This window comes from Sus scrofa, chromosome 1 (assembly GCF_054392235.1).
Source record: "Sus scrofa isolate SSC_HxYL_T2T_F1_AM1 chromosome 1, Sscrofa_HxYL_maternal_Yorkshire_Landrace_v2.0, whole genome shotgun sequence".
NCBI lineage: Eukaryota > Metazoa > Chordata > Mammalia > Artiodactyla > Suidae > Sus > Sus scrofa.
The window spans coordinates 194,143,557-194,169,275 of record NC_139383.1 but is presented as its reverse complement, the minus strand read 5'-3'; the positions used below and the strand labels follow the sequence as shown (position 1 = coordinate 194,169,275).

Below are 25,719 nucleotides of genomic sequence, written 5' to 3'. Positions count from 1 at the left end.
GAAATTCCTTTGCTAAAGAGAGGCAGTCATTTTTGACACTAATCAGATGCCTCTGTGCTGACCCTCTTTGAGGTTATTATTATTTAAAAAGAAATAACCATTCAGTGTAGCGTTTCAGTAAATAATGGCCTACAACACTAACTAGGCATATTCCACAAATTTTCCCACCCACAGTAATGGTTAACTTAGAAAATGTTGTGGAGCTTTTCTTGTGTCATCTAAGCAGGGGTTTGTAGTTCTTCATTCACATTTTTCATTTAATCCAATGGCTTTGAATTCCTTGCCTTGTAAGTTCCTATATATAAAGATTAGAAACTGCTTTTGGCTATGCAGAATTACATGCTTTTAGATGAAATTCAATCCATTGTAAAAGGTTTTATTCAGAGCAACACTATTTATTCCTTGTTGAATTTGGATGACACAGAGAAGAACATTTGTTAACTGGGAACAGAAATTGTGTTACCCAATTTAAAAAAGCTGTAGCAATAATTTTGGGAAAGACCAGAAAAATTAAACACTGGTGAGTTTATTTAAGCCTTTTAAGGAAAAAAAGGAAATACCAAAAGATAATTAAAAGTGCAGGGCTAACTTTTTCTCTGGAATGTCTTTTGAGTTTCCTCAAAGACATACAGGTTATGTCATAGTGAAGGCTGGGCATTGAAAAAGAATTTTTGGTATTTAAGGAAGTGATGGGTTTTGTGATTCTTAGTACTCATCTTTGAGTAAAACAAGTTAAATAATCATTGGTAGTGAGGAAGGAACAACATTTGGATCCCGGAGCTATTAGGAATAGTTTTCCTTTTGCCTATTTTTCAAATATAATATGTTAAAAACTTGGAGAAACTTTGCAAATATATTGCTGTCTCCTACATATTTATTCAATCTGATCACTTAGAGACCAGAGTGGAGGCTCCTCTCTGGGATTTGAGATGAGAATCTAGATATTTGGGTGCAGAATTACAAAGAAATTCCATGTTTCAACCTGGAGCATGGGGACAAGGGTGGAGATGGAGGAGGTGAGGTATCCACACATGGAGGAAAATACTGAACAAATATTTCATTTGTTCAGATAGCAGGATTATGATTTTTGTTCCCTGTGGAGCACAGGCATATAGCTTTAGACAATTTCTGCAAAATTTATAGAAGGATCCCTTGAACTTAAAGGTAACAAACTCTTGGGGTCTTGGGGTTATGCATTATATGTCCTTAGACCCTTTTCAACTAACAGAAAAGGGAAAAGAGCTCACAAAGTCCCCCTTTATTGTTCTCTGTGTCTTTCTCTGCCTTTCATGTCTTATTTTCTTCCCAGATGCATTTAGCAGATTTTTGTTTTGGTTTGCATAAATGAGTTTCATCTCACAGTAACCATGTCCCTCCCACTTCTGAATCCACTCTTAATGGATAACCCTTACTTCCTTGTTTCCCATTCTTCCCCCTTGAAACAGTTGCTGCTCCACTGTGTTTAACATTAGCATTGGATGGTTCTCAGGATTCATTCAAAGATGGGAAATGAGTTATTATTTTTTTTAATTGACTTGGCTGGAAGGCCCTCATATAGAAAGGATGCCGGGAAAAGAAAATGAACAGACATTCTAGAGAAGTGAAGTAATCGCACTGGGCTGAGGGTGGGTCCGGAAGGTCCCACTCAGAGTGGGCTTCAGTGTTAAGAAGTGTGAATTTCCCAGTTCCTGGCTCAGCACCTTATGGTAGAAAATATTCGTAAATATTTAACCCCTTTGCAGTGGGGCCTGCTTACCCCTGATAATATTATTGACTTATTGACTATTTGCTCCTGGAATTTTCTTTTTCTTTTCTTTTCTTTTTTTTTTATAGACCTAAAAACTGGCACTGTCATTGAGCTTAAACCCAGACCTCTGTGACAGATCTTGTTAAAGAGGAAACTCGAAACGCTTCCCTGAAGAATGTAGATGGCTCTTTCATGTGTACCCAACTCAAAACATTTGGGGGAAAAATCCCCAATGTAGGGGAAGTTAATATCACCAGAAAGAACACAGAATGGGAAGCAAAGCCTGGGGTGGTGACTGTCCTGACCAGTACCGCATAGTCAGGATAGTGTTTGACGAGTGGATGGATGGGTGAATTACCACCACGCGTGAGCTGCAGTTGCCAAGTCTTTGCCTTGTTTCTTTTTGATGTCCCTTGTATTAGGCTTTGACATTACAGGAAGAAAGACTCTATATAAACTAAATGCCCATTGTTTTTGCTAATATCATTATGTCACACCCAACCCCCAGTCCCTCCTAGACAACAATTGAAGCAGAGCAATATCTGTCATGTGATGCCTGAGGTCACTTTAGTTCACCTCCCTGTCTCTAGCCTGGTGTTATGTAAACCACTGAAATAAACGCAAGGAATTTTAATATTTCTTTGGAGGTCTATACTTAATAAAAACAATTTGAGGTGAGGGGGCGGAGAGAGGTATCCCTCGATTTCCTCCAAGGGAAATCTTCAGACGCAGACCCAATCTTCTGCAAATACCTTTTTTTTTTTTTTTTTTTCTTGGATGAAGTTAAGAGAAAAAGGAAGATTGTTTTGGGGAGGGAGGGCCTGTCCTCACTTGCACAGTTTCTGTCTGTCTCTGGTAAGTGCTGATACTCAGAGCAACAGATCCTAAGTGAGTTAATTTGACATTTTGGTAATGGTTGGGGCAAGCGGAGACCATGAATTCCAGCCTTGTGAAAGTATCCTAGGATCGGTGAAGTCTGAGTGCTTGTATTTCAGAATTTAGATTGAGATGAGGAAGTGGCCTCACTACTTCAAACATTGGTGTCCCAGATATTGATGAGGAGTCATGAAAATATGCCACTAGGTCTTCATGCTTTTCATTTATTAAGCTGGAATTAACATATACACAATACTGTATATAAAATAGATAAACCTAAAGGACTTACTGTATCACACAGGTAACTATATTCAATATTATGTGATAATCTATAAGGGAAAACAATCTGAAAAAGAATATATATGTGTGTGTGTATATGTGTGTGTGTGTGTGTATGTGTGTGTATCCACCCATACGTATGTATGTATAACTGAATCACTGTGCCATACCCCTGAAACTAACTTGACATTGGAAGTCAACTTTACCTCAGTTAAAAAAAAGACACTTGTTTAGCATCTATCAGTGGTTCAGGCTCAGAGCAGACAGATACGATTCCTGCCGTTCCTGTTGTTTCTGTGTAGCAATGAAATAATTATCAATATACATAAGAACTCTCACATTCGGAAATACTATACTCAGGCTAAATTAATAATGAATGAATAATAACGAGGAAAAGAAGAAAAGGAAGAGAGGGGAGAAGAGAAGAGAATTAAAGAGTATTAAGCCTAAACAACTATTACAAAGTCACAGCAGTAATCAAGACAGTGTGGTACTGATACCAAGACAGACAGACAGACAGACAGACCAATGGGACAGAATAGAGAACCCAGAAATAAACCCAGACACCTATGGTCACTTAATCTTCAACAAAGGAGGCAAGAACATCAAATGGGAAAAAGACAGTCTTTTCAGCACGTATTGCTGGGAAACCTGGACAGCTGCATGCAAATCAGTGAAACTGGAACACACCCTCACACCATGCACAAAAATAAACTCAAAATGGCTGACAGACTCAAACATAAGACAAGACACCATCAAACTCCTGGAAGAGAACACAGGCAAAACATGCTCTGACATCAACCTTACAAATGTTTTCTCAGGTCAGTCTCCCAAAGCAACAGAAATGAAAGCAAAAATAAACCAGTGGGATCTCATCAAACTGACAAGCTTTTGCACAGCAAAGGAAGCCAAAAAGAAAACAGAAAGATACCGTACAGAATGGGAGAAAATAGTTTCAAATGATGCACCTGACAAGGGCTTAATCTCTAAAATAGACAAGCAATGTATACAACTCAACAGCAAAAAAGCCAACAACCCAATAGAAAAATGGGCAAAAGACCTGAATAGACACTTCTCCAAAGAAGATATACAGATGGCCAACAAACACATGAAAAGATGCTCATCATCCTTGATTATTAGAGAAATGCAAATCAAAACTGCCTTGAGATACTACCTCACACCAGTCAGAATGGCCATCATTAATAAGTCCACAAACAGCAAGTGCTGGAGGGGTTATGGAGAAAAGGGAACCCTCTTGCACTGTTGGTGGGAATGTAAGCTGGTACAACCACTATGGAGAACAGTATGGAGGTACCTTAGAAAACTATACTTAGAACTACTATATGACCCAGCAATCCCATTCTTGGGCATATATCTGGACAAAACTTTCCTTAAAAAAGACACATGCACCCGCATGTTCATTGCAGCACTGTTCACAGTAGCCAAGACATGGAAACAACCCAACTGTCCATTGACAGATGAATGGATTAAGAAGATGTGGTATATATACACAATGGAATACTACTCAGCCATAGAAAAGAACAAAATAATGCTATTTGCAGCAACATGGATGGACCTAGAGACTCTTATATTGAGCGAAGTAAGTCAGAAAGAGACAAATACCATATGATATCACTTATATCTGTAATCTAATAATGTGGCACAAATGAACCTTTCCACAGAAAAGAAAATCATGGACTTGGAGAATAGACTTGTGGTTGCCAAGGGGGAGGGAGAGGGAGTAGGGTGGATTGGGAGCTTGGGGTTCATAGAGCTTGGGGTTCATATATACAAACTATTGCTTTTGGAATGGATAAGCAATGAGATCCTGCTGTGTAGCCCTGGGAACTATGTCTAGTCACTTATGCTGGAGCATGATAATGGGAGAAAAAAGAATGTATACATGTATGTGTAGCTGGGTCACCATGCTGTACAATAGAAAAAAAAAATGTACTGGGGAAATAACAATTAAAAAAAAGTATTAAGCCTAAACAAAGAGCAAAAAGAAATCAAGAGACTGTTAATCCGTAGCAGAAAGGTCAGTCCTGATGCAAGAATCCCTTAGGTGAGACACGCTATGACATCCTGTTTGTTTAACGGATACTGCAGAGTGGGAAAGAGCAGTAGAGCCAAGGGTTGGGTCATACTGCAGATGTCTGCTGTTCTTCAGGGAGTTCCCTCCCACCACAAATGCCTACTGAGGTAACTGGGAATTGGGAACTGGTAGCCACAGAGAAATCACAGAAAGAGCTCCCATTCATCTTGCAAGGGGTAAGTTCAGGCCACATGTACACTATACCTTCCCTTGATGAGATCCCTTTACTGGTTATGCTGAGCCTGGCTACCTTGGGTACCTAGTACCATTGGTGAGAGACCTTCTTGTCCTGCCTCTCCTTGGTCTAAGCCTAGTACAAGGGAGGGAGGAGGCTGCATATGATGGTAGAAGTCCTTTCCTGCTATGCCTATGTTCTTCCAGATGCATCTGTAAGCAGTGCTCTAGACATAGCAAGCCCTGATGAGGAAGTATGCCACAGAAATTAATAAAAATATGGTCTCAAGAGTGAGCCCGGTGCCTTACAGGGAGTGTGGGAAACACAAAGAGCAGAGTGGCCGGAGTAGTGAGCAGCGCTCAAGCAGGTGCCAGGGCCAAGCAGGCACCATGGACCCCACCTCACGGTGGCAGCAGCCTAGTTCCCTGGAGTATTGCCATCACCAGGAGGGAACATGGGTCCAGTATTGCACAATCTTCTTGATTTTTCAAGAGGAGCCAGAAATCTAGGCTTTTGTGTGAAGTCTCATTAAAAAAAAATCTCATTTTAAAAATGTGGCTATCACTATTGTAAAAACACTGTGAGGACCAAACATATCTGTGGGCCAGATGCAGCCCAAGTCTGCTGGTTTATAGCTCTAGCATAGATGGAAACAAAGAGGACTGCACTGGGGGAGACAATGAGAAAAGAAGCCTTGAAAAAGTTGTTTTTTGGTCCATACTCATGAGCTCTTTTGGTTAATATCACTTAGAGACTATGTTAGAAGCTGTGAGGTTCTGGGCAGACTTGCCAGGTACTCTCTGTCATAGTCAGGGACTCTCTTTGGCCTTCTGCTACCTTCTCAGAGCAGGTACCTGTAGTCCTTTCATTAGCTCCAGGGTGCCAAAAATCTCTCGGGGTTACTGCTTGTGCTTAAATCATCCAAATTAATGGAATGCGCTTAAAATACTTCTGTGTGGGTCTTTCTATCTGGTGATCACTGGAGGTACCAACTAGGCCATGCTCTGAGAGTGATTACAGTGAACAATAGTACCTGACCCAAATTTGTTTAATTATAAGTTGTGGGGAAGGATGGAGAACTGAAGCCTAATAATCACTCACTCTGGGAATAAGAGAAAATGGACTTTTTACCCCAGTCAGAACAAAGCGAATTTCTAGGGTGTGACCTGCAGAGAACATCTGCGACCTTCTTTATTTCAGACGTTCCAAGAGGCGGCTGTGGCTCTGGCTGCCACCACTGGTTGAGCTGGTCAGCAGGAAGCTGGGCCTGCCAGAAAAACAAGGGAGGAAACTAGAGAGGCTCCTTTCCAAATTATCCAGCTGCCTCAGAGTCTAGAGCTGATTGGCCAAAAGGAACTGATTTTAACGAGTTTGTCTTTAATAGTATGTATTCGATGTAGTAGGCTAGCTAATGCTGTAACAAATAAACCCCCAAACCATAGAGTCTTAACAAATTTATTTTTCCTTAGGCGAAGTTCATTGGATGCTCAGAGGGTGGCTTCTGTGGGCCTATCATCCAAGCATAGATTCTGGAGTCCAGCTCCTTCCCTTTAAGGTCTCTGCTGAGCTAAGCAAGGAGAGAGAATTGATTATCACTCTCAGGCCCGGCTCTAAAAGAGGCAAATCTTTGCTTCCATCATATTTTGTTATCCAGAACTCAGTCACATGGACAGATGTTTACCCTCCTGTTTTCCCTAGTGGAGGAAACACGTGTGAATCTAGTTATCCTGACACATGCCATGTTGACCATCTCAGCGGAGGAGGAAGAGTTGTGCCAACAAGTTCCTTTTCCCTTCCTCCCCCTTCTTTTCTTTCCCTCCCTTCCCCCTTATCCTTTTTCTCTCTCTCATGCTGGTTACAACACCAGTGAAATCCCACTGATAACAGGATGGTAGCATGGCCTTCTATGAGGCTGGACTTTAAAAATCAGGGAAGAAGCACGATGGTCTCATTCAGATTGGAGCACAAGAGCTAATTTGTCTCTAATTAGCCTATTGTTTCTCACATGGTGGAGTTGTTTTCAAAGCACTGTTCTTCCATCTCCTCCTTAGTAATCTAAACTCATAAGAATACATAGACTGATATAAAATGTGTGTGCATCAATCCAATTAAATATGTATGCACTTAGCTTCCCTTAATCTCATCCACTTCCAAGACTAATACAAATTATTTAATTCACTGACTCTTGGCACTTTTCCATCAGAGGACCCAATGGCGATTCACAAATATTTAAGTCTTTAATATTCATCCAAATGAGTTTTCAAGGTACATAAGCCAAACATTGAAATTCCTTCACTTTTAGGGAAGAAACGGTATCATTTGTCCATGGTTACTCTTATAAGTAATTATTTTTGCTAAAGGCATTTAATCACCTACTTCCCCAAATCAGATCACAATTTGCATTGAAATCTGTTATATAACCTTTTGCAAAAATTAACTTATATTTATGTTTCATGCATTTTATTTTTAAAATTAAAAAAAATTTTTTTTGTCTTTTTAGCATTGCCACCTGCAGCATGTGGAGGTTCCCAGGCTAGGGGTCAAATTGGAGCTGTAGCTGCTGACTTATGCCACAGCCACAGTGATGCCAGATCTGAGCTGCATCTGTGACGTACTCCACAGCTCATGGCAACGCCAGATCCTTAACCCAATGAGCAAGGCTGGGAATTGAACCTGTGTCCTCATGGAGGCTAGTCAGATTTGTTTCTGTTGAGCCATGACGGGAGTCCTGTTTCATGTATTTTAAATAGTATTTTTGAGTCACTGCCACTAATTCAAGAAATGGCTTATGGGACATGTATTTTAAAAGTTCACTCAAAAACAAGATTTTTGAAAGCCACAAGGTCATGTTAGCTATTTGAGCAAATGGGTCCTCTTGATTTGTGAATTTGGCTTCGTAATGAGCCTGTGTTCCTATGAAAGGAGCCTAAATAACATGCATCACCTTTGAATGCAGTTTACAGAGTATTAGTAAGTAAGATGTGGTGTTCTTAGTGCAGACAGCTTAGGTGGGGAGGTGATATTGTAACCAAGGTAGGTTAAAAAAAAAAAGACCATTTAATGCACTGTATATAGAATTGTTAAATAAAAAGATGGACTTTTGAGTGGGCTTAAAGTGACATTTTTGGGGGGAGGGTTTATTGACCAGACTCAGTGAATCTGAGATCAATTAATTCTGCTTTGAAGTTTGTTCTTGATCCAGATCTTCAATAAGAAGGTAGTTTCCAAATCACTGGTCTGTGAACACTGCTTGTGATTAATTACCCTTTTATAATCTTAGGAATTCTGTCCTTTGCTATATTTTGAATAACTCAGACTCCATGGGGAGTTGTATTTTGGCTGGTATATTTGGAACTGCTAATAAACACCTACTTCCTGTTTTTCTTACTACTGTGTATAGCAAATTGTAAAATTACTTGAATTGCCATTTCTGTTTCTTGTGTGTTTAAGTAGCCCTGATTTATGTTGCAGAATAATCTGCATCAAAGAGTCTTTGCCAACACATTTCTCATAGCTTCAAAATGTAAGACACTGTATCTCACTATTGCACTAGTCTTGAAGGATGATAGGAGAAAGTATTCCATTTCATCAGCACAGAAAAATTGGAATTTTACTATCATGAGCCCTAAATAACTCTTATAAAGAAGTTAATGTTTGTTTATTTATTTATTTATTTTTGCTTTTCAGGGTCACACTAGCGGCATATGGAAGTTCCCAGGCTGGGGGTCCAATCAGAGCTACAGTTGCCAGCCTACACCAGAGCCACAGCAACGCCATATTTGAGCCGTGTCTGCAACCTACACCACAGCTCACGGCAACACCGGATCCTTAACCCACTGAGCGAGGCCAGGGATCAAACCCACAACCTCATGGTTCCTAGTCAGATTTGTGTCCACTGCGCCACCATGGCATCTCCTTTTTACAAATATTTTTGGGGTCAGTAAGTTTTATTCCTTTAGGGAGAAGTGATGGAATAGAACACAATTTTCTGTTTTCCATTGAAGTGTAAATTTTCTTGCACAGGCCAAATAGTGTATTTGACCAGTAATAACTACCACAATTACTATTACTCATCTCAGGTTTTTTAATTTACAAAGCACTCCAGTTGCTTTTGTTGCTCACGTTGGCCTGACTAGCACTGAGACCTCTAGTTTGTGTGGTATAGGCTGCAGGTTCATGTTGAAGTTGAGGAACTTGCTGGCTTGGGGTGGATTAAGTCTTCTCGTGGAAGACTGGGAGCCTGGGGAGAACAGGCCCTGGGTCTAGCACTGGCTTTAGGAGGAGGTGGCCCTTGCTGCTTTGTAAATACAGACCTTTACTGAGCATATGATCAACACGTATTCATTCTCCTTTGCTGACAGAAAAATATAGAGGGTTAATGAGTTACTGGTGCCATGGAACCTCTACCCCTTTTCTGCTCTCCTACCAGAGCTCTACCTCTTGTTCCTAGTGACCTAGGTGGGAATGGAAATTTTGAAAATGATAGGAGATGTGACTCAGGAACAGCCTCTGAATTTGGCATCATATTGGCTATGGGCAGTACTACCCTGAGACCTAAGAACTGGACGCCTGATTCAGAACCTCTGCTTCAGAGGATTCTGCTCAGACCCTTCTGCTTTGCCCCTAAACAATGGGGCAAGTTTTTTTTTTTTTTTTTTTTTTTTGGCAGCATTAAGAGTATCCATCCAGAGCTCATACCCTTCTCCATAATCTGCATACCTAAGACTAGAGGGTTCGTGTTCAAATGACCCCAGTACTTTTCCTTGGGCCTCTGAAGGCCTTGTTCCTCATCCATCTTCCTGAGGGGTGGTTGGTATATGTGTGTACTGGAATGGAATTTGGACATGAATGATGTGGTGTCCAAACACATGCCCCCTGGGCCTCAGAGTGCAGGATGGAGCTGGTGATGGGAATAGAGGGGCAGGCCTCCATTTATTTTCTTATCCTGGCTGGGAGATGTAAGGCCCACCAAAGGGAAGGTGGAGCTTTGAAGCCTATGTGGTGCTCCCCAAGCTTCTTTCCTTCCCTCCTTCTACCTTCATTTAAGCTCTTAACAATATTATCATATTACCCCCGGACTCTCTGCAGTTGACTTCCCAAACCATCTTTCTGACCTCTCTTCAGCAAACTCCAGACTCCCACCTTCAACTGCCTGCTTGTTTTCTCTTCCTAAGAGGGCCCAACAGTGCCTTGATTACAACATGTTTAAAACCAGAATCAAAATCAGAATGTCCCACAACCAGCTCTTATTTTTGAGATAATCTGCTTTGCCTAATCACAGCAGGTTCTATGATTATCTGAGCAACTGTATTCAGAAACAGTTTTGACTTCTCACTGTCCTCTCCTGCCCTTCTTTGATTCAAAATTAATTAACTAATTCTAACTTTGAATAACTTTGGAATACCATGGTGTAAAGCCCCAGGTTTGTTTCACTTCTCATTGCTGAAGCCTCCTGGTAGTTTCCTGGCCACTTCAGAAAGACCTTTCCATCTCCTCATCTCCTCTTGGTCTGTCTTCAGTCACCCTGCGTTACCTGTCCAGACCCATCTTCCCAAAGGACAGGTACACTCGTATCATTCCTCTGCTCAGGGGCCTTAAAAAGTCTCATTTGCTAATCAGATTTAGTAAGAACTTAGCCAGTTATTTAATTCTTTTATGTTTCCATGACATATGTATTTCCTGTATCTCCCATCAAATCACTGTGCCCATTAAGATCTATCTAAAATAATATTGAGGAGTTCCCGTCGTGGCACAGTGGTTAATGAATCCGACTAGGAACCATGAGGTTGCGGGTTCGGTCCCTGCCCTTGCTCAGTGGGTTAAGGATCCGGCGTTGCCGTGAGCTGTGGTGTAGGTTGCAGACGCGGCTCGGATCCAGCGTTGCTGTGGCTCTGGCGTAGGCCAGCGGCTTCAGCTCCAATTAGACCCCTAGCCTGGGAACTTCCATATTCCGCGGGAGCGTCGGCCCAAAGAAATGGCAAAAAGACCAAAAAAAAAAAAAAAAAAATATTGAGAATATCTCAATTGTAGCAGATATTTTTTCTTCTTTTAATGCATGTTTCATTGTATATTATTTCAGAACAGACAATTGGGGATAATATGATGAACAGCATGTACTTAACTATATGGCAATTTCAAGTCCCAACATTATGCTTTATTTATTTCAGATGTTTTAAAATTTTAAGACATAAAACTTCATTGATAGTGTATAAGTTCCCAATGGATACCCCAATTCCATTCTCCTCCCTATTTTTTTTGTCAGAGACAACTGTTACTGTGAATTCACTGTTTATTATCATCATACATGTTTGCACTGCATACTTAATGTATCCAAAAATACATTTTATTTTTTTTTCTTTTTAGGGGCGCATATGTAAGTTCCCAGGTTAGGGGTTGAATTGGAGCTATAGCTGCCAGCCTACACCACAGGCACAGCAATGCCAGATCTGAGTTGAGTCTGTGACCTACACCACAGCTCACAGCAACGTTGGATTTCCAACCCACTGAGCGAGGCCAGGGATTGAACCCGCATCCTCATGGATAGTAGTTGGATTCATTTCCACTGTGCCACAATGGGAACTCCTGTATATTATTACTTTTAAGGCTAATAAACTTAATATGAAAGTTCTATTTTAGCAGTTATTTTGCTCTACATTTTGTCTTGCAGCTTTATCCATGTTTACTTCATTTAATGACTTGTGTTATTCTGCTATATAAATATTCCATAATTTATCCATTTGTCTTTGATGGACATTTATATTGTTTTCAGTCCTTTGCTTGTACAAACAGTAAGTACATGCCTGCTGTATGTGCCTCCTCAACCTAAGTTTGAGAGTTTCTCTAGGTTTTATACCTAAAAGTGGAATTTCAGGGTTACTAATGTGACTGTCTTCCCTTGCTCAAGTGTTCTGTAAATTGAACCCATTTTATATTCCTACTGATGGGAGATGGGGTTCCTTCTCTAAACTCTCACTCCCACTTGTGATCATCAGACTTTTAAAATTTTGTGAATATAGTTGGTGAAATTGGATCCTGTTGCTTTACTGTTCTCTGATTTTCAGTAGAAAAAGTTTTGCTAGGTAAGACACATGAAGTAAAAGCATGGAAGATCCGTAAGAGTCGTACGTTTGACAGTCCAAAAATAAAGACTTCTGTATAACCAAAGTTACCATAGAGTTAAGGAAGGACACGCAAAGGAAGGATGGATATGTATGCACATAACTAATACAAAATTAGTATCCAGAATATGTAAAGGAACTCTTGTACAGTTAAAGACAAGATAACCCAATAGAAAATGCGTAAATGTTACTACCAGGCAATATGCAGCAGAAGAAATCTCACACATTCCTGGGGCTCAGCAAACATTCACAGGTTATTGAATGAATAGAACAAATGGCTGAAGCCAATCTCGGCAGTGTCTTCAGTGGGTTCCTGGGACTCACACCCTGAGACTGACCTCTGTGTGTGGGCAGTTTATGGGAAGTGATCTCATGAGGGGATTAGGAAAGCAGGATTGGACAGAGTGAGGAGTGGGTTTGGGAACTCTGGAGCAGGGTGGCCTTTTACAGGGATCCTAAGCTGAGGCAAGGGGCTGGCCTTCTTGTCCTTGCATCCATCAGTTGCTGAGGAGGTGGCTTTTGGCAAAGGAGAGACTTAGCTGGAGCCATCCGTAGGCTGTGCTCCTGGCAGCTGGGGGAATGAGGCAGGAGCTGGAGAGGGGCCCACCACAGCATCCACTTCATTCACTAAGACCCCATGAATTATTCCAAGTACCTGTTGTGATTCAGAGTCCTGGTGCTGGAGTTAGAGAGCTCTGGGATTGAATCCCAGGCCCACTACTTAACCAGCTTGGTAACCTTGGGCAAGTTAACTGGTGTCAGTTTTATTCATGATTTTCAAGTACGGGTTTTTTTTTTTTTTTTTTTTTTTTTTTTTTTTTTTTTTTTGGTCTTTTTGCCTTTTCTAGGGCTGCTCCTGCAGCATATGGAGGTTCCCAGGCTAGGGGTCTAATCGGAGCTGTAGCCACCAGCTTATGCCAGAGCCACAGCAACGCGGGATCCACGCCACGTCTGCAACCTTCACCATAGCTCACAGCAATGCCGGATCCTTAACCCACTGAGCAAGGCCAAGGAACGAACCTGCAACCTCATGGTTCCTAGTTGGGTTTGTTAACCACCGAGCCACAATGGAACTCCTAGTCATGATTTTCTTTCTGCAAATAGTACCTGAAAGTATCTACACTGAGGTTGCAGTGAGGGTTAAGTGGATGAATACTCAAAGAGCATATCACAGTTCTTGGCACACGTTTCATCTTGATGAACAGTATCTATTATTTTTATTATTAATGCTTGTGGGGGAAAGCCTGAGCTTTTTTTGCTATGTCAGCATATTGCAGCAAAAAACTCTCTTGGAATGTGCTTCCGTGGCTTTCTTAGATAAATGTAATACTCGTGAGGTTAGTGGGATTTACAGCAAGCTGTTCTCTAGTCTAAGCCAGTAATGCCTTAGCTGTTTAATAAAACATTTCCTGGTTTCATATTTAAAACTCCACTGACTTCCTACTCCTCCAGGCCAATTGTTATTTTTCTCTTCCTATTTTCATGTGACTTAATTCCTATAGCAAATGAAAAAAATCTCAAGTAAAGAGTACTATTCAAATGCCCCATCTCCACCTTGACTCTATCGGGTCACTCTGGTAAGTAGCTTTGGACATTAGAAAATTCTTCCTTTATTAGGACTGGATAGTATCAAATTTCAGAGCCAAAAGGGATCATAGACCTTAAGGATTATCCAGGATAATTTTTTGTTGTTGTTTTGTTTTTAAATAATGGGAATCTACTTCCTCCCACCTACTGTCACTCTTTTTATAAATGAAATCTTATGCATTGGCCCAGTATTTGATTCAAGAAAACAGACCAGCTGTAGTTGAAATGGATGAGGAGATTCGAGTTCACCCTCTCTGCTCTTTGCAGTCTGCCTTTTAATATTGCTGTCCCTGATGTATCTCTTGGTCATAGTTGAAAAAAAAATCAATGGTATAGTATAACAAATTCATTGTAAAGATGAAGAAATGCTTGGTTTTCCTCCTACCTCACTGGCTACTTCTCAATCTCTTTTGCGAGGTCTTCCTCTTTTTCTACCACTAGAACTCCTCAAGACTGTTCTTGGACGTTTCCTCTTTCTATAGTCATATCTTTGATAATTCTTTTCAGTCTTGTGGCTTATTAAGTCCAGCTATTGATTCCAGCCCAGGGCTCTTTGCTGAACTCCAGACATGTTTACAACTGCCAGGTTGACACTTTCTTGGACATCTAACAGAGAGCTCAGAATTGCCAGGTGGAACTCATGGCTGTCTCCTGCACAGCCTGCTCCATCTTATTTAATGGCACCTCTGTCCTTCCAGTTGCTCCATCTTCCCAAACCATAAGCATGATCCTTGACTCCTCTCTTGCTCTCATGGTCCACATCTAATCCATTAGGAAATCTCTACGTTCAAAATGCATGGAATCAGATCACTTCTTCACAGCTATTAACCAGTCTCATTCCATCATCATTTCTCCTCTGGATTTTGAAATAGCATGACCTCTTAATTAGGGTGATAATATAATTTATCATCCAGGCTGGGACACTTTGAAGACTCCAAGGGAAGGGGCATTAATAATTGTGTTGAGGCACATGGTGCAGGATTGTTCAGGGCAACTAGGAGGTATGGTCACTCTCCTTTTAACTCATTTTCTTATCTCTGTTCTTTCTATCTTCAAGTCTAATCCCAATATATAAGCTGGAGTGCCCCTGTTCAAATCTAGCTTTAGATAAGATCATATTGTTTTCTACCCTTCACTGGGCTTCATTTCTCTCTTCATTTTTTTCCATTTTTTTCCTTCATTTCTCTCAAAGTCCTTACAAGGTTCTGTATCATCGGCTCCTTGTTGCCCTCCAGCCACAACTCCTGTTGTTCTCCTCCTCTGTTTCTCTATCCAGTGGCCTCTTTGCAGTTTTTCAATCATGCTGGGCATGCCCCCACCTCAGACCTTGGTATTGGCTGTTTCTCTGCTGAAACACCCTTCCTCTAGGCATTTGCATAATGGTTATTACCTCTTACTTCCTTCACTTGTTACTTGGTCACTTAGACCTACAGTTACCATGTTACTTTATTTTTTTCAATTCTAACAGTTCTCTGTTTCATTGCAATATATCAGAGTCTGGTTAATATTAAGTGATACTAACGTAAAGTTTTGGCAAGCAGCCTTGTTACATTTTTGACTGTCCCACCTTAAATATTTCTGTGCAGAAGAATCCGCACCATTGTTTGGTAGCAAAGAATCTCTTATAAAGTTCCCTAAGACATTGAGGGAATAAAATCAAACAAAATGAAATGAGTGATAAGAGGCCAAAGCAGTATCTTTTCCCCTTCCATACACACTTATTCGTCAGCATTATATTCTAAACAACAACCAAAAAATGATTATACCCAGGCCATGCAAAACTGTACAATAATATTATAATGAGAAAAAAAACTAAAAAATTTATAAATGATATTACACTATCAAATAAAAAGACAGATCATTTTGTTGTCATGAAATTCCAAGGCTGATTTGTTTTCATCCATTCCCCTGATGAATGAAATGGTTTCCATGGGTAAGGGCCATCCCTGGGCAGGAGGAGCACCCAGCCAGGGTTGGTTCAGGGCAGAGCACTGGCTGAAGCCAGGCCCTTGAGAGGAGCAGGACTCTCCGGAGAACTTTGGACTTTCTAAGAAAGTCCTGGTAAGACAGGTTTAAAGGCGGGCCCAATGAAATGCAATGTGGCTTATTTAGTTAACTCAGGGGCTGGGCCAGGGAGCAGTGGGGAGCTGGGGGCCAGGCAGACCAGGGTGGTGGCAGAATCTGAACACTGCTGAGAAAGGTCCTGTGTCCAGGGGGTGGATGCTGAGCTTTCTAAGGCCCTGCTTAGCTGGGAGAGCAGTGCTCATGGCCAAAGGCCAGCGAACAGCCCTGCTGTACCTGGGGGCTTAGGCAGGACGGCCCACCCCACTCTGAACCATATTATTTTAAATTATAACCATTCTTTTCTACTCCCCATTCTCCTTTGCTTTATTATTTTTAAGTATTCCTCTAAAACTTTATATTATTTACTTTTTTTTTTGCTTTTATAGGGCAGCACCCATGGCATACGCAAGTTCCCAGGTTAGGGGTCAAATCGGAGCTATAGCTGCCAGCCTACACCATAGCCACAGCAACTCGGGATCCGAGCTGTGTCTGCGACCTACACCACAGCTCGCGGCAACATTGGATTCCCAACCCACTGAGGGATGCCACGGATTGAACCTGCATCCTCATGGATACTAGTGGGATTCATTTCTGCTGCCCCAAACAAGAACTCCATGTTAATTACTATTTATGTTTATTTTCTGTCTCTAGCCAGGATACTGTAAGCTCCACATGGACAGGACATTTTTTTCCTTTTTTTTCTTTTTAGCTTGGTTTCTGCTGCACTTCCTGAGCCCAGAGCAGGGCCTAGCACAGAATTGAAACTCCAGAGCATATTTGTTGATAACTGAGTAAAGAAGCTGAAAACTTTAAAAGGTTAGAGAGCTTCCTTCAATCATTAGATGAGCTTGTAGAAAGTCTGAATCTGACTTCCCATCTCAAGGGCTTTGTATGGGACTATAGGACCACAACGTGTGATGAGAAAACAGACCAAGCTACACATTGTTCAGCTGAGCTCAGCTCTAACTGGGCAGTTTATCTTGTTCAGATCTGGATGTCATTTCTGAAATCAGATATAAAAATGAGATTGGCAGTGGATTAGAAAAATTCAGGAAGAATGAATTCTTAGAAGTAATTCTTAGTTTTGAGAGCAGTGATGTGAAAACAAATGAAATCCTATTCAGAGGATGAGCTTAGAAGAATTTCTGCTTCAATCCTATTGAACTAGAGATTAAAATAGCACTTTTTGTGGTGACCGCCCCTGAAAATAGCAAGGTTTTTAAGAAATTGGCTCTGTTTGAGGAGAATGGAAGGCTGGAGGCTGGGTTCTGAGAATGCTTGGAAATCTGGAACTCTAGGGCTCTCTGTAGTTATTCTTCCATCCTCCTCTTGTTTCTTTGAAAATAAATCTTGCCTTTTCACAAAGAATAGGGTTATGAGTGAGCAAATTTTCAGTATTAAGATGAGAATTGCTCCTGGTAATGTGTGACTTTTTCCGTTTATTGTGGCTGAAATATCCTCCTCACACTCTTAAGTTTCTTCCAAATAAGAATCCAAAGTTTAGTTATTTTCAATAGTTTGAAATATGTATATTTTTTTTGTGTGGTATATGTTGTTTTCCACATGTTCTTAAACTATTTTCATCAGTCTGTTTTGTATCTCCAGTTACATTTAAAATCTTCTGCAGGTAGATGATGGATTACTGTGTACCTTTTTTTTTTCCCCCCAAATTTTCTTTTAAAGTTATCTCATTGGGGCTGATGAAAGGAATGAGAAGACCTTGATTCCACTTTCAGTTTTACCTTTACTTCCTATATATTTTTTTGAAATTCAGTTTTCTCTTCTGTAAAATAAGAATAATGGTGATGATGATGATAACTTCAGTGCGTAGGCCAGAGGAACAAGTAAATAGTATATGTATTAGTATCCATTGAGTGCCTGTCTTGGACCCTCACTTTTGGGGTAACTGCCTACCTAGCCCTTGTTTGGCCTACTCCCATCTGAATGGTTATAATGCCTGGGCTCTTACAAGCCATACTTGAGTAACATGAACCAGCCTCCCTACCTCAGGTGATTGACAAAGGATGCCTGGGCATCTGGCCCAAGAAGCTCTTTAAACACTTGGAATTAAGACCACAAAACTCCAGTTTCATCTGGCTGTCCTTTTAAACAAAGAAGAGACAAACTCAAAAGGTTTTGGTTGGTGACATTTTTTTCAGCCATGCAGTTGAATCATAGAGAAAGAAGTGCTGCAGTTCAAGAGGATAAAATAAAGACAAAGAGAGGATTTGGGGGGTTTCCTGGACTAGAGCATTCCACTTCCTCATTCTTGGGGCCCGGCTGCATTCCTGCCCTGAGGTCAGTAAGATACTCTGGTAACCACAGAGTCAATTATTGTTGCTATTATTTGCTTTATTTAGATTGAGTTGGTTTCTGTTATCACCAAAAGCTATGCTGGTTAATGCACTATATGTGAAAATGATTAATAAATCACATTTAACAGACACTTAATGAGTAACTTCTTTTTCACTTTGTTCCATATACTCCTTTTATGCTTGATCCCTAATGGCAGCAGAAATGTATTAAGATTTTGAGGTGAATCAATACCTCACCTCCACTTCTATACTCAGCACATGCCAAGGCATCCTTTGTTATGAGCAGTGACCATACAACCAGTGCACTATACCAAGCTGATAAAGCTGTTCTTTGGGCAAGAAGGGAATTGAGACTTCTGTGGCACAGAGCTTGGAATGAGGGAAGAAAGAATAAACAGACCCTGAGAAGGACTGCTTCAACCAAAAGTGTCCTAGAGCAGTGATTCTTTTTGTGGGGAAGGTAGCTGGTGCTGGTAGGCTAGAGACCAGTGATACCATTTCACAGCATGGCTTTCAGAGTCACTCCAGGCCAGAGCTTGCAGAGATATAGGACTGTGCCTCACACTGAACACTCATATGCATTCTGTTTTGGCTTTGCTTACGCCACTTCATAATGTGACCTCTAAGAGCCAAGATAAAATGAGACAGATGTGCTACATAGGTGGATGCAAAGATCTGTAAATTAAACTCTTTTCCCTTAATTTCATATTGAACTTTTAAAAACTTTTAAAGAGTTTCTAGCACAAAGGACCCATTCAAGTTTTCTACTCTTGTAGGAAGTTGAAAACATGCAGACGCCAGTATCCTGCCTGTTTGCTAGTTACAGAGGATGTAGTTAAGAGAACCCCCTGAGCTTTTCCCCACACCTTCCATGAATGAAGTCAATAAATGAGGTGAGGGAGTTCCCATCATGGCGCAGTGGTTAACAAATCCGACTAAGAACCATCAGGTTGCAGGTTCAATCCCTGGCCTTGCTCAGTGGGTTAAGGATCCAGCATTGCCGTGAGCTGTGGTGTAGGTTGCAGATGCGGCTTGGATCCCGCATTGCTGTGGCTCTGGCATAGGCCAGCGGCTACAGCTCCGATTGGACCCCTAGCCTGGGAACCTCCATATGCCACAGGAAGTGGCCCTAGAAAAGGCAAAAAGACCAATATATAAATAAATAAAATGAGGTGAATTGCAGGCACCAGAAATAATTTTGGAGTCAGAAAATGATAAGCAACCTTGTCCTCCACGAGGAAGGTATGGCTTTGTGTGGCAAATGTTGCTGCTGGCATGGCGTGCCAAGGAAAACCCCACTTCTCTGTCATCATTTTTTTTTTTTTTTTGATTCAGAATCAAGTGTCTTGCCTACAGCTAAGCTAGATCTGTCTCCCATCCTTTTAAAGTGAGAGGAGACTTTTGAACATGTCTCCTTGAGCACTGCCTTATATACCACTTCCACTTTTCCTCTAGGTTGCATTTACAACTATCACATACTATGTTGTTTTGATGACTTTTTCTCCTCTCTCCTAATTAGTTTTTTTTTAAATTTTTAAACTGATTTTCTTTTCAGAGGAGACATTACAAAACAAGAGCAACAGAATCAGTGCGAAACAATCAGGAATATGTTGATTAATTTCTGCTGATAATTCCCAGTGTTGAGTGTGGTGCCTGACATTTGGTAGGTACTCAAGGTTTCTTGTTTTTGTTTTTTGTCCTTTTGGGGCCGTATCCACGACATATGGAGGTTCCCAGGCTAGGGGTCAAATGGGAGCTGTAGCTGCCAGCGTAGACCACAGCCACAGCAGTGCAGGATCCGAGCCGCGTCTGTGACCTGCACCACAGCTCATGGCAATGCCGAATCCTTAATCCACTGAGTGAGACCAGGGATTGAAACTGTGACCTCATGGATGCTAGCCAGATTCATTAACTGCTGAGCCACAAAGGGAACTCCTCAAGGTTTTAGATTAATTGATAAATTATTTACCAAACACCTGAAATTTCAAGCTTTCCTTTAAAAGGAGCAGCCACCATTGACAAGCAAGGAATTAAAACTTTCTTAGGAAAATATCTCTGTGTATGAAAGGGTACCATGATTTGTTCCAGAGAACTGAATTAGGGGCATCGTTAACATTATAGGGAAGGTAACTTAAATTCAGTTTAAAGAACTGTTTACTAATGCCTTGGAATTTTGGACTCTGTTCCATTCTAGACAAGTATTGTGACGGTCTGGCTTTGTCTTGGTGAGTGTAAGATGTAAAGGATGTGGATATAAGATAATAAGGATTCTGTGCTACCTTTGCTTGTGACTCCATCTTGGAAAGGTGAAGAAGTGAGCATTCACAATTTAACTGCAGGCCAAATCAGGTAGTCAGGATCCAAGAAGACGTTTTGAACATGTCTGGGTCCATCTGTTGACTGTTCTTCACTTAGCTCCCCCAGAGAGTTTACTTAGGGCTCTGCTGGGTGATCACCTGGGCACCTAACATTGGTAGCAAGTGAAGGCCAGTTTTATGACCTTCTCTGTTTGCCATCAGATGGATTTTAGGAATCCAGTGGTGTCTCACCCTAGAAATATCCTTGTCTCAAAGACTGAAGGGTAGGGGTAAAGAAAGGCTATACTGAATTGGCTTTTGGGGCTTTTTTGTTTTGTTTTGTCTTTTTAGGGCTGCACCCACAGCATATGGAAGTTCCAACCTATACCACAGCTCATGGCAACGCCACATCCTTAACCCACCAAGTGAGGCTAGGGATTGAACCTGTGTCCTCATGGATACTAGTCAGATTCGTTACCACTGAGCCACTCCCTGAAATGGCTTTTGTATTCATCTTTAATACTCCATCTGTTGTAAAGACCTGCTGTTAACAGAAATGGACTTAGTCTAGTTCACAAATTCTAGTAGTTTCTGAGAGCTGAGTATCTATTAACTTGCCTAAAACCATCCACGGAGGTGGTAGAAGCTTCTGTTTTTGCAGAGCATTTTAGGGAGGGCTGATGCAGAAAGTGTGAGGGCATGTAGATCAGATTTATGTTCTTTTACAATTTGGGGAAGCTATGAGAATTTGTAAGACAAGGTGGAGTGAATTCCAGTTTTGGAGGTGAGCAGGTTCTGGACTAGAAGATTTTACCATGTGATTCTGCTTGTAGAACTTCTGATACTGTAACTGTTAGAGACTCAATCCAGCTGCTGGGTGAAATCTGTGTGTTTTCTCTAGTACTATTTTCACAAAGGGCTCGACTGGAACTCTTACCTCCCAGCCTCATTTTCAGCTGCTTAGAAGGAAGCTGAGGAAACAACTTGGATTTAATCATGGCAAATGATGTTTACCTCAGAACATTTTAAGTTAATGAAAAACCTGGAAAATATCAATTTGGTCATAATGCAAAGGCCAGAAAGCAGTAAATAATTCTAGCACCTTTCTGTGTCCGTGAAACACAAAACTAGCTTTGTTTTATTTTTTCTATCTAAACCTATTTTCTGTTTTAAATCTCAGTGGGATATATTTTCAGGTTTGAAAGGCTCATTAAATCACTGATCCTTAAATTAGGTTCTTTCCAATGGGTTTGAGAAACACAAGCACCCATAAGTTCTACTAGTTTCACACTGTCCTAAGTTGTCTGGGGGAGCACATTCATGCTCAGACAGAAGAGACTTGGGCAAACTTCTGAATCACTACAGGCAAAAACATTTTAGTTTACCGATGTATACTTGAAGGAATTTACCCACATCAACATTGATCTCAATGCATATTTATTTTATAGTCTTCACTTTATGGTTGGCAAATTGAACACTTTATTTACATGTTTTGAAAGATCTGTAAAGAACAGTTGATGCTAAAAATATTCCTGCTTAGGGCATGGCTTGGGTAGAAAGAAGTGTTTAGGCATCTGCATGGTGCAAGTATCACTTCCTTGGGCTGGTACTGCAATGGCAGTACTAAGTACATTTATACAGCCAAAACTTAGTCTGGGCTGTGTGCCAAGACCTGTTTTGGACACTATGGATACCACTGTAGCCTACTTCATGGGCTTAATTTTGTCCACTGCTCACGATTGTTAGGGAGAACTCACAAGAGTTGTGAAGGGAAATATGAAGTCAGGTAATGGTACTGATTGGATTGGGGCTGATCCCAGCACCATGCAGTGGGGCCAGCCCAACCCTCTCTTATGCGTGGGCTCAGGGGTCAGGTTCCCAAGAGGCAATATAGACCTTTTGGTCAAGAAGCCAATGGTAAGTCCTCAGGTTGGAGGCCTATTCAAGAGCAGTTTTTAATATGCTATATCATAAATGCTTAGTAGAAATTTAGATAAAGCTAGTGAAATAAAAATTGAGCCAATTTTATGTGACCAGAAGAATAAAAAGCATTGCTGACTTTGTAAAAGTTACTGATTTGAAAATGGCTAGTAATATTGCATTCTTACTATGTACTAGGAGCTATATTAAGTATCCTATGTACATATTCTTATTTAATCTTCAGTATCAGCCTTATGAGCTGCATATTGTCGTCATCTCAGTTTACCATCAGAGAATTGAGGCTCAGAAAGGCTAACTTGTTCAGCATCCTGTGGCTCCTGAATAGGGGGGAAGGCAGTGGACTTGAATCCTAGTCTCTGATGCCAAAGCTCATGGTCTTACCTGGTCATGGTCACCTGATTTAGCTCCTGGTATTGGAGGAAGCATGAGGAGAAGCCAAAACCTACTGCCCCTCCTATCTTCTCCAGCCTATTATCTTCGCAAGCCAGACACCTGGGAGTCACTGTGACCTCTTTCTTCCTCTCTTGCCTTTTCTTGCCACCCATCAGTCTTTTAAGCCTTAGTATTTCTTTCTTTTTTTGACTTTTTGCCATTTCTTGGGCCGCTTCTGCGGCATATGGAGGTTCCCAAGGCTAGGGGTCTAATTGGAGCTGTAGCCACCGGCCTACACCACAGCCACAGCAACATCAGATCCGAGCCACGTCTGCGACCTACACCACAGCTCACGGCAATGCTGGATCCTTAACCCACTGAGCAAGGGCAGGGATCGAACCTGCAACCTCATGGTTCCTAGTCGGATTTGTTAACCACTGCACCACGACGGGAACTCCAAGCCTTAGTATTTCTTAAATCTTGCCTATACTCATCATTTTTTTTTTAACCTGGACAATAGAAATTGCCTAACCAGCATCTCTGTCTCTCTTGGTCCAGTCTTTACGCTGCCAGCAACATTGAACAAAGATGTCTGTGTCACATTTCTGCTTACAAGCCTTCTGTGACTTTCAGACCCAACAGGATCTGGACCCTCCACTCACTCTTTTCACTCTGTGCTCCAGGGACCTTGAACCTAGGCTCTGCCTATCCTTTTTGCTATGACTAGGATGACCTCCTCATGTTTTCTGATCGGGAAACTGGCTCTGATGTCTCCTCTGGAAGCCTTTTCCAGCCCTTTCAGTCAGAGATAGCTTCCTTGCCTCAGGCTGCACCTCATCTATGTCTCTGTGATAACAATCACCAATTTGAGCTGAAATTTAATGCCTTCCTGTTTTCACCACTATATGGTGACTATTTCAAAAGGAACACCAATAATGAGCATCTTATAGTACCCTAAGTCCCACCAAAAGTCCTGCTCAGGGTCATCAGAAGAGAAGCTGTCCATAGAAGGATCCATGATACCTGTTTGGCTAGTGGGATCAGCTCGTATACCAAGTGTCGGCCCTGTTAGCATGGGTCCCTCTATATTTCTCTGCTGAAATGTACTAATTTAGGCTTCTCACTCACCTCCTCAACTATGCTGTCCTCTAAATTTGCAGCAAGGACAGTTTTTCCAGGCCTGACATCCCTCCTTACTAGCTGGGCATAGTCCCATTCTTCTTGCAAATGCAGAGACATCACAGGAACATGGTCTCTTTCTGCCTCAAAATAATCTTAAATGACAAGAAAACCCATTTGTGTCCTTTGAGGTGGGATTGCAACTGTTCAGCCAATTGAGGATAAATTTTACCTTTAAAACAAAAGCATATCAGCAGGTTACAGAGGTGCGGGTCTATGAGGCAATATTGAATAGTAAGAAAGAGCCTAAGCTGGGAGTCAGGGAGATTAGAATTTTATATGGTCTCTGCCTGTTGCCAGTTGTGTGATGCTGGGCAGATTGTTTAATGTCTCCGAGCCTCACCATCTGCATATATAAAATGGAGATGGTTGCAATACCTACGTGGAAGTGTAATGTTGTAAGGCACTTCAAAAACTTGGCCTATAATCAAACTCAGTTGATGGGGTTATTATGTGACAAGTGGTCCTGTAATAAATGAAAATGCATTTTATTATTTAAATTGCAGTCAGAATGATTGCTCCTGGTTAAGATAATCTCTTACTTCTCTGACAGATTTTTCACCAAGAGACCTTTACATCAGCTAAACAGCAGACTTGGACAAATGAGTCCAAAACTCATATGACCTTAAAGGCAGGATTGACATTTGCTGCAGCAGCCCTAGGTCTTCCCTAATGCCACCGATTCTACACTTGCTCGGTGTCCAACCTAGGCAGGTTTGGAACCGTTCAAAATATCACCCTAGGGGCAAAGAATGACATGATTAACCCAGCTCCTAGCATGAGCAGTCTTTTACTGGTCATAAGATTCGGCCTTACATGCTCCAGGAGCAGTTGTAAATAGACCTGGAAAACTTAGCTGTTGCCCTCTTACAGCCTCTGAATCAACCTATACTTAAGAAAACAAGACAGAAATGAATAACAAGACAGAAGGTGATGTACTCCTTCATATCCAAGGAGTACCCCTTATGGGCAAATAGACCTCTGAGTTCGACAATCCTCACTGCAGCTCCCAAGAAATCAGCATTGCTATTATTATTTTATAGGCAGAAAACCCAAGGCACCAAGGGATTAAATAATTGGTATTGGAATGAGATTTTTACTAACTTCATAGAAAATTGACCTAAAACTTAAACATGGATAAACCACATTCTTTATTTAAACAATATTTTATAGTCTATGATGAAAGAATACTTAGAGATGGAATTTCCAGATTGGCTGCTCATGAACTCACAGAAAAATTACACAACTTTCCGTTCGTTCAGCAAACATGTATTCACTGCATACCAAGTACTAGGCACTCTGATAGGTGCTGGGGAGATCAACTCACATGAAACTATTACTTCCCCTCAAGGAAATCAGAAGGGGACACACATGTAAAGAAATAGAATAAAATGGTATTGATACTGTGATACTGACAAAAATATTTCTGCATTATGATAGGGGCCAAGAGAGGGGGTGAGTCCTGCAAGATTACTCTATTTGTTTTGCCTTGGGTAGGCTTGGCAACAGGAAGAGACCACCAAACCCTAAAAGAGTTGCAATACTTGCCAAGTTTATACCCACAAATTAGCAAATGTAATATATTTCCAAGTGCTGGAAGTCATGAGTGCATTTATATAGGGAATGTTGTCTTTAATGTTTAGGATCTAAATTGAGATATTATTTTCCAATTAA

General features: G+C 41.1%; 1 protein-coding gene across 7 annotated transcripts in view; it reads left to right on the top strand.

Moving 5' to 3' along the window:
- The window catches only part of LOC110262205 (uncharacterized), a 343,233-nt gene that overhangs the window by 7,737 nt on the left and 309,777 nt on the right, over window positions 1–25,719 (top strand). For 2 of the 7 annotated variants that reach the window (XR_014819153.1, XR_014819151.1), the window contains exons 2-3: window positions 18,101–18,239; window positions 19,812–19,919. The exons of 2 other annotated variants lie outside the window; for them this stretch is intronic. The gene's annotated coding sequence lies outside the window, so the exon portion shown is untranslated. Of the gene's footprint in view, window positions 1–1,833; window positions 3,823–18,100; window positions 18,240–19,811; window positions 23,057–25,719 lie in introns of those variants that run through there. 3 more of the 7 variants (XR_014819138.1, XR_014819159.1, XR_002346936.2) reach the window with 3 other exon arrangements.